Below are 8,556 nucleotides of genomic sequence, written 5' to 3' on the forward strand. Positions count from 1 at the left end.
AATAGAGAAAAAGTAGGTAAATAAAATAGAGAAAAATAGGTAAATAAGGAGAGAAAAAATAGGTAAATTATCTAGAGAAAAAATTGGTGTATAAATATGGATAAATAGCTAAATAAATCAAAGAAAAAGAGGTAAATAAAAAATAGGTAAATAAATTAGAGGAAAAAATAGGTAAATAAACAGAAATATAGGTAAATAAATTAAAGGAAAAAATAGGTAAATAAACAGAGAAAAAATTGGAAAATAAATTAGAGAAAAAAATAGATAAAGAAATAGTGAAAAATAGGTAATGAAGTAGAGAATACAAGGAGGTAAATAAATACAGAAAATAGGTAAATAAATAGAGAAAAATAGGTAAATAATTTAGAGAAAAAAATAGGCAAATGAATAGAGAAAAATAGGTAATGAAGTAGAGAAAACAAAGTAGGTAAATAAATACAGAAAAAGAGGTAAATAAATAGAGAAAAATAGGTAAATAAATAGAGAAAATGTAGGTAAATAAAATAGAGAAAAAATAGATAAATAAAGAGAGAAAAAATAGGTAAATTATCTAGAGAAAAAATTGGTGTATAAATATAGATAAATAGCAAAATAAATCAAAGAAAAAAAGGTAAATAAAAAATAGGTAAATAATTAGAGGAAAAAATAGGTAATTAAACAGAAAAATAGGTAAATAAATTAAGGAAAAATAGGTAAATAAACAGAGAAAATTGGTATATAAATTAGAGAAAAAAAATAGATAAAGAAATAGTGAAAATAGGTAATGAAGGAGAGAATACAAAGGAGGTAAATAAAAACAGAAAATAGGTAAATACATAGAGAAAAATAGGTAAATAATTTAGAGAAAAAAATAGGCAAATAAATAGAGAAAAATAGGTAATGAAGTAGAGAAAACAAAGTAGGTAAATAAATACAGAAAAAGGAGGTAAATAACTAGAGAAAAAATAGGTAAATAAATAGAGAAAACAAAAGGGGTAAATAAATAGAGAAAAAATAGGTAAATAAATAGAGAAAAAATAGTTAAATTATCTAGAGAAAAAATAGGTGTATAAATATAGATAAATCAAAGAAAAAAAGGTAAATAAAAAATAGGTAAATAAATTAGAGGAAAAATAGGTAAATAAACAGAAAAATAGGTAAATAAATTAGAGAAAAAAGTAGGTAAATAACTAGAGAAAAAATAGGTAAATAAATAGAGAACAAAGAGGTAAATAAATAGAGAAAATAGGTAAATAAATAGAGAAAAAAGTAGGTAAATAAAATAGAGAAAATAGGTAAATAAATAGAGAAAAATAGGTAAATAATTTAGAGAAAAATAGGCAAATGAATAGAGAAAAATAGGTAATGAAGTAGAGAAAACAAAGTAGGTAATTAAATACAGAAAAAGAGGTAAATAAATAGAGAAAAATAGGTAAATAAATAGAGAAAAATAGGTAATGAAGTAGAGAATACAAAGGAGGTAAATAAAAACAGATAATAGGTAAATACATAGAGAAAAATAGGTAAATAATTTAGAGAAAAAAATAGGCAAATAAATAGAGAAAAATAGGTAATGAAGTAGAGAAATAAAGTAGGTAAATAAATACAGAAAAAAGGAGGTAAATAACTAGAGAAAAAATAGGTAAATAAATAGAGAAAACAAAAGGGGTAAATAAATAGAGAAAAAATAGGTAAATAAATAGAGAAAGAATAGTTAAATTATCTAGAGAAAAATAGGTGTATAAATATAGATAAATAGCTAAATAAATCAAAGAAAAAAAGGAAAATAAAAAATAGGTAAATAAATTAGAGGAAAAATAGGTAAATAAATTAGAGAAAAAAGTAGGTAAATGACTAGAGAAAAAATAGGTAAATAAATAGAGAAAAACAGGTAAATAAATAGAGAAAAATAGGTAAATAAATAGAGAAAATGTAGGTAAATAAAATAAAGAAAAAATAGATAAATAAAGAGAGAAAAAATAGGTAAATTATCTAGAGAAAAAATTGGTGTATAAATATAGATAAATAGCAAAATAAATCAAAGAAAAAAAGGTAAATAAAAAATAGGTAAATAAATTAGAGGAAAAAATAGGTAATTAAACAGAAAAATAGGTAAATAAATTAAAGGAAAAATAGGTAAATAAACAGAGAAAAAATTGGTAAATAAATTAGAGAAAAAAATAGATAAAGAAATAGTGAAAATAGGTAATGAAGTAGAGAATACAAAGGAGGTAAATAAAAACAGAAAATAGGTAAATACATAGAGAAAAATAGGTAAATAATTTAGAGAAAAAAATAGGCAAATAAATAGAGAAAAATAGGTAATGAAGTAGAGAAAACAAAGTAGGTAAATAAATACAGAAAATGGAGGTAAATAACTAGAGAAAAAATAGGTAAATAAATAGAGAAAACAAAAGGGGTAAATAAATAGAGAAAAAATAGGTAAATAAATAGAGAAAAAATAGTTAAATTATCTAGAGAAAAAATAGGTGTATAAATATAGATAAATCAAAGAAAAAAAGGTAAATAAAAAATAGGTAAATAAATTAGAGGAAAAAATAGGTAAATAAACAGAAAAATAGGTAAATAAATTAGAGAAAAAAGTTGGTAAATAACTATAGAAAAAATAGGTAAATAAATAGAGAACAAAGAGGTAAATAAAATAGAGAAAAAATAGGTAAATAAAGAGAGAAAATATTGGTAAATTATCGAGAGAAAAAATTGGTGTATAAATATAGATAAATAGCTAAATAAATCAAAGAAAAAAAGGTAAATAAAAAATAGCTAAATAAATTAGAGGAAAAAATAGGTAAATAAACAGAAATATAGGTAAATAAATTAAAGGAAAAAATAGGTAAATAAACAGAGAAAATATTGGTAAATAAATTAGAGAAAAAAAATAGATAAAGAAATAGTGAAAAATAGGTAATGAAGTAGTGAATACAAAGGAGGTAAATAAATACAGAAAATAGGTAAATAAATAGAGAAAAATAGGTAAATAATTTAGAGAAAAAAATAGGCAAATAAATAGAGAAAAATAGGTAATGAAGTAGAGAAAACAAAGTAGGTAAATAAATACAGAAAAAGGAGGTAAATAACTAGAGAAAAAATAGGTAAATAAATAGAGAAAACAAAAGGGGTAAATAAATAGAGAAAAAATAGGTGAATAAATAGAGAAAAAATAGTTAATTATCTAGAGAAAAAATAGGTGCATAAATATAGATAAATAGCTAAATAAATCAAAGAAAAAAAGGTAAATAAAAAATAGGTAAATAAATTAGAGGAAAAAATAGGTTAATAAACAGAAAAATAGGTAAATAAATTAGAGAAAAAAGTAGGTAAACAACTAGAGAAAAATAGGTAAATAAATAGAGAAAAAAGAGGTAAATAAATAGAGAAAAATAGGTAAATAAATAGAGAAAAAGTAGGTAAATAAAATAGAGAAAAAATAGGTAAATAAGGAGAGAAAAAATAGGTAAATTATCTAGAGAAAAAATTGGTGTATAAATATGGATAAATAGCTAAATAAATCAAAGAAAAAGAGGTAAATAAAAAATAGGTAAATAAATTAGAGGAAAAAATAGGTAAATAAACAGAAATATAGGTAAATAAATTAAAGGAAAAAATAGGTAAATAAACAGAGAAAAAATTGGAAAATAAATTAGAGAAAAAAATAGATAAAGAAATAGTGAAAAATAGGTAATGAAGTAGAGAATACAAAGGAGGTAAATAAATACAGAAAATAGGTAAATAAATAGAGAAAAATAGGTAAATAATTTAGAGAAAAAAATAGGCAAATGAATAGAGAAAAATAGGTAATGAAGTAGAGAAAACAAAGTAGGTAAATAAATACAGAAAAAGAGGTAAATAAATAGAGAAAAATAGGTAAATAAATAGAGAAAATGTAGGTAAATAAAATAGAGAAAAAATAGATAAATAAAGAGAGAAAAATAGGTAAATTATCTAGAGAAAAAATTGGTGTATAAATATAGAAAAATAGCAAAATAAATCAAAGAAAAAAAGGTAAATAAAAAATAGGTAAATAAATTAGAGGAAAAAATAGGTAATTAAACAGAAAAATAGGTAAATAAATTAAAGGAAAAAATAGGTAAATAAACAGAGAAAAATTGGTATATAAATTAGAGAAAAAAAATAGATAAAGAAATAGTGAAAATAGGTAATGAAGTAGAGAATACAAAGGAGGTAAATAAAAACAGAAAATAGGTAAATACATAGAGAAAAATAGGTAAATAATTTAGAGAAAAAAATAGGCAAATAAATAGAGAAAAATAGGTAATGAAGTAGAGAAAACAAAGTAGGTAAATAAATACAGAAAAGGGAGGTAAATAACTAGAGAAAAATAGGTAAATAAATAGAGAAAACAAAAGGGGTAAATAAATAGAGAAAAAATAGGTAAATAAATAGAGAAAAAATAGTTAAATTATCTAGAGAAAAAATAGGTGTATAAATATAGATAAATCAAAGAAAAAAAGGTAAATAAAAAATAGGTAAATAAATTAGAGGAAAAAATAGGTAAATAAACAGAAAAATAGGTAAATAAATTAGAGAAAAAAGTAGGTAAATAACTAGAGAAAAAATAGGTAAATAAATAGAGAACAAAGAGGTAAATAAATAGAGAAAATAGGTAAATAAATAGAGAAAAAGTAGGTAAATAAAATAGAGAAAAATAGGTAAATAAATAGAGAAAAATAGGTAAATAATTTAGAGAAAAAATAGGCAAATGAATAGAGAAAAATAGGTAATGAAGTAGAGAAAACAAAGTAGGTAATTAAATACAGAAAAGAGGTAAATAAATAGAGAAAAATAGGTAAATAAATAGAGAAAAATAGGTAATGAAGTAGAGAATACAAAGGAGGTAAATAAAACAGAAAATAGGTAAATACATAGAGACAAATAGGTAAATAATTTAGAGAAAAAAATAGGCAAATAAATAGAGAAAAATAGGTAATGAAGTAGAGAAATAAAGGAGGTAAATAAATACAGAAAAAGGAGGTAAATAACTAGAGAAAAATAGGTAAATAAATAGAGAAAACAAAAGGGGTAAATGAATAGAGAAAAAATAGGTAAATAAATAGAGAAAAAATAGTTAAATTATCTAGAGAAAAAATAGGTGTATAAATATAGATAAATAGCTAAATAAATCAAAGAAAAAAAGGAAAATAAAAAATAGGTAAATAAATTAGAGGAAAAATAGGTAAATAAATTAGAGAAAAAAGTAGGTAAATGACTAGAGAAAAAATAGGTAAATAAATAGAGAAAAAAGAGGTAAATAAATAGAGAAAAATAGGTAAATAAATAGAGAAAATGTAGGTAAATAAAATAAAGAAAAAATAGATAAATAAAGAGAGAAAAAATAGGTAAATTATCTAGAGAAAAATTGGTGTATAAATATAGATAAATAGCAAAATAAATCAAAGAAAAAAAGGTAAATAAAAAATAGGTAAATAAATTAGAGGAAAAAATAGGTAATTAAACAGAAAAATAGGTAAATAAATTAAAGGAAAAATTAGGTAAATAAACAGAGAAAAAATTGGTAAATAAATTAGAGAAAAAAAATAGATAAAGAAATAGTGAAAATAGGTAATGAAGTAGAGAATACAAAGGAGGTAAATAAAACAGAAAATAGGTAAATACATAGAGAAAAATAGGTAAATAATTTAGAGAAAAAAATAGGCAAATAAATAGAGAAAAATAGGTAATGAAGTAGAGAAAACAAAGTAGGTAAATAAATACAGAAAATGGAGGTAAATAACTAGAGAAAAAATAGGTAAATAAATTAGAGGAAAAAATAGGTAAATAAACAGAAAAATAGGTAAATAAATTAGAGAAAAAAGTTGGTAAATAACTAGAGAAAAAATAGGTAAATAAATAGAGAACAAAGAGGTAAATAAAATAGAGAAAAAATAGGTAAATAAAGAGAGAAAAAATAGGTAAATAAATAGAGAAAAAGTAGGTAAATAAAATAGAGAAAAAATAGGTAAATAAAGAGAGAAAAAATAGGTAAATTATCGAGAGAAAAAATTGGTGTATAAATATAGATAAATAGCTAAATAAATCAAAGAAAAAAAGGTAAATAAAAAATAGCTAAATAAATTAGAGGAAAAAATAGGTAAATAAACAGAAATATAGGTAAATAAATTAAAGGAAAAAATAGGTAAATAAACAGAGAAAATATTGGTAAATAAATTAGAGAAAAAAAATAGATAAAGAAACAGTGAAAAATAGGTAATGAAGTAGAGAATACAAAGGAGGTAAATAAATACAGAAAATAGGTAAATAAATAGAGAAGAATAGGTAAATAAATAGAGAAAAATAGGTAATGAAGTAGAGAAAACAAAGTAGGTAAATAAATACAGAAAAAGGAGGTAAATAACTAGAGAAAAAAGGTAAATAAATAGAGAAAACAAAACAGGTAAATAAATAGAGAAGAAATAGGTAAATAAATAGAGAAAAATAGTTAAATTATCTAGAGAAAAAATAGGTGTATAAATATAGATAAATAGTTAAATAAATCAAAGAAAAAAAGGTAAATAAAAATAGCTAAATAAATTAGTGGAAAAAATAGGTAAATAAACAGCAGAAAAATAGGTAAATAAATTAGAGAAAAAAGTAGGTAAATAACTAGAGAAAAATAGGTAAATAAATAGAGAAAAAAGAGGTAAAGAAATAGAGAAAAATAGGTAAATAAATAGAGAAAAAGTAGGTAAATAAACAGAAAAATAGGTAAATAAACAGAGAAAAAATTGGTAAATAAATTAGAGAAAAAAAAATAGATAAAGAAATAATGAAAAATAGGTAATGAAGTAGAGAATACAAAGGAGGTAATTAAATACAGAAAATAGGTAAATAAATAGAGAAAAATAGGTAAATAATTTAGAGAAAAAAATAGGCAAATGAATAGAGAAAATAGGTAATGTAGTAGAGAAAACAAAGTAGGTAAATAAATACAGAAAAAGAGGTAAATAAATAGAGAAAAATAGGTAAATAAATAGAGAAAAATAGGTAATAAAGTAGAGAATACAAAGGAGGTAAATAAAAACAGAAAATAGGTAAATACATAGAGAAAAATAGGTAAATAATTTAGAGAAAAAAATAGGCAAATAAATAGAGAAAAATAGGTAATGAAGTAGAGAAATAAAGTAGGTAAATAAATACAGAAAAAGGAGGTAAATAACTAGAGAAAAAATAGGTAAATAAATAGAGAAAACAAAAGGGGTAAATAAATAGAGAAAAAATAGGTAAATAAATAGAGAAAAAATAGTTAAATAAAGAGAGAAAAAATTGGTAAATTATCTAGAGAAAAAATTGGTGTATAAATATAGATAAATAGCTAAATAAATCAAAGAAAAAGAGGTAAATAAAAAATAGGTAAATAAATTAGAGGAAAAAATAGGTAAATAAACAGAAATATAGGTAAATAAATTAAAGGAAAAAATAGGTAAATAAACAGAGAAAATATTGGTAAATAAATTAGAGAAAAAAAATAGATAAAGAAATAGTGAAAAATAGGTAATGAAGTAGAGAATACAAAGGAGGTAAATAAAAACAGAAAATAGGTAAATACATAGAGAAAAATAGGTAAATAATTTAGAGAAAAAAATAGGCAAATAAATAGAGAAAAATAGGTAATGAAGTAGAGAAAACAAACTAGGTAAATAAATACAGAAAAAGGAGGTAAATAACTAGAGAAAAAATAGGTAAATAAATAGAGAAAACAAAAGGGGTAAATAAATAGAGAAAAAATAGGTAAATAAATAGAGAAAAAATAGTTAAATTATCTAGAGAAAAAATAGGTGTATAAATATAGATAAATCAAAGAAAAAAAGGTAAATAAAAAATAGGTAAATAAATTAGAGGAAAAAATAGGTAAATAAACAGAAAAATAGGTAAATAAATTAGAGAAAAAAGTAGGTAAATAACTAGAGAAAAAATAGGTAAATAAATAGAGAACAAAGAGGTAAATAAATAGAGAAAATAGGTAAATAAATAGAGAAAAAGTAGGTAAATAAAATAGAGAAAAATAGGTAAATAAATAGAGAAAAATAGGTAAATAATTTAGAGAAAAAATAGGCAAATGAATAGAGAAAAATAGGTAATGAAGTAGAGAAAACAAAGTAGGTAATTAAATACAGAAAAAGAGGTAAATAAATAGAGAAAAATAGGTAAATAAATAGAGAAAAATAGGTAATGAAGTAGAGAATACAAAGGAGGTAAATAAAAACAGAAAATAGGTAAATACATAGAGACAAATAGGTAAATAATTTAGAGAAAAAAATAGGCAAATAAATAGAGAAAAATAGGTAATGAAGTAGAGAAATAAAGTAGGTAAATAAATACAGAAAAAGGAGGTAAATAACTAGAGAAAAAATAGGTAAATAAATAGAGAAAACAAAAGGGGTAAATGAATAGAGAAAAAATAGGTAAATAAATAGAGAAAAAATAGTTAAATTATCTAGAGAAAAAATAGGTGTATAAATATAGATAAATAGCTAAATAAATCAAAGAAAAAAAGGAAAATAAAAAATAGGTAAATAAATTAGAGGAAAAATAGGTAAA

The 8,556-nt window shown here is 21.1% G+C and overlaps 1 long non-coding RNA gene across 1 annotated transcript; it reads left to right on the forward strand.

The window, feature by feature from the left end:
- Nucleotides 1-776: 776 nt before the first annotated feature.
- Nucleotides 777-7,950, forward strand: LOC143378115 (uncharacterized). Its single transcript, XR_013087613.1, has 2 exons — nt 777-1,136; nt 6,589-7,950. It is a non-coding gene; the product is annotated as an uncharacterized LOC143378115 (long non-coding RNA).
- Nucleotides 7,951-8,556: the final 606 nt, after the last annotated feature.

This window comes from Andrena cerasifolii, unplaced genomic scaffold (assembly GCF_050908995.1).
Source record: "Andrena cerasifolii isolate SP2316 unplaced genomic scaffold, iyAndCera1_principal scaffold0330, whole genome shotgun sequence".
In the NCBI taxonomy this organism is placed as follows: Eukaryota; Metazoa; Arthropoda; class Insecta; order Hymenoptera; family Andrenidae; genus Andrena; species Andrena cerasifolii.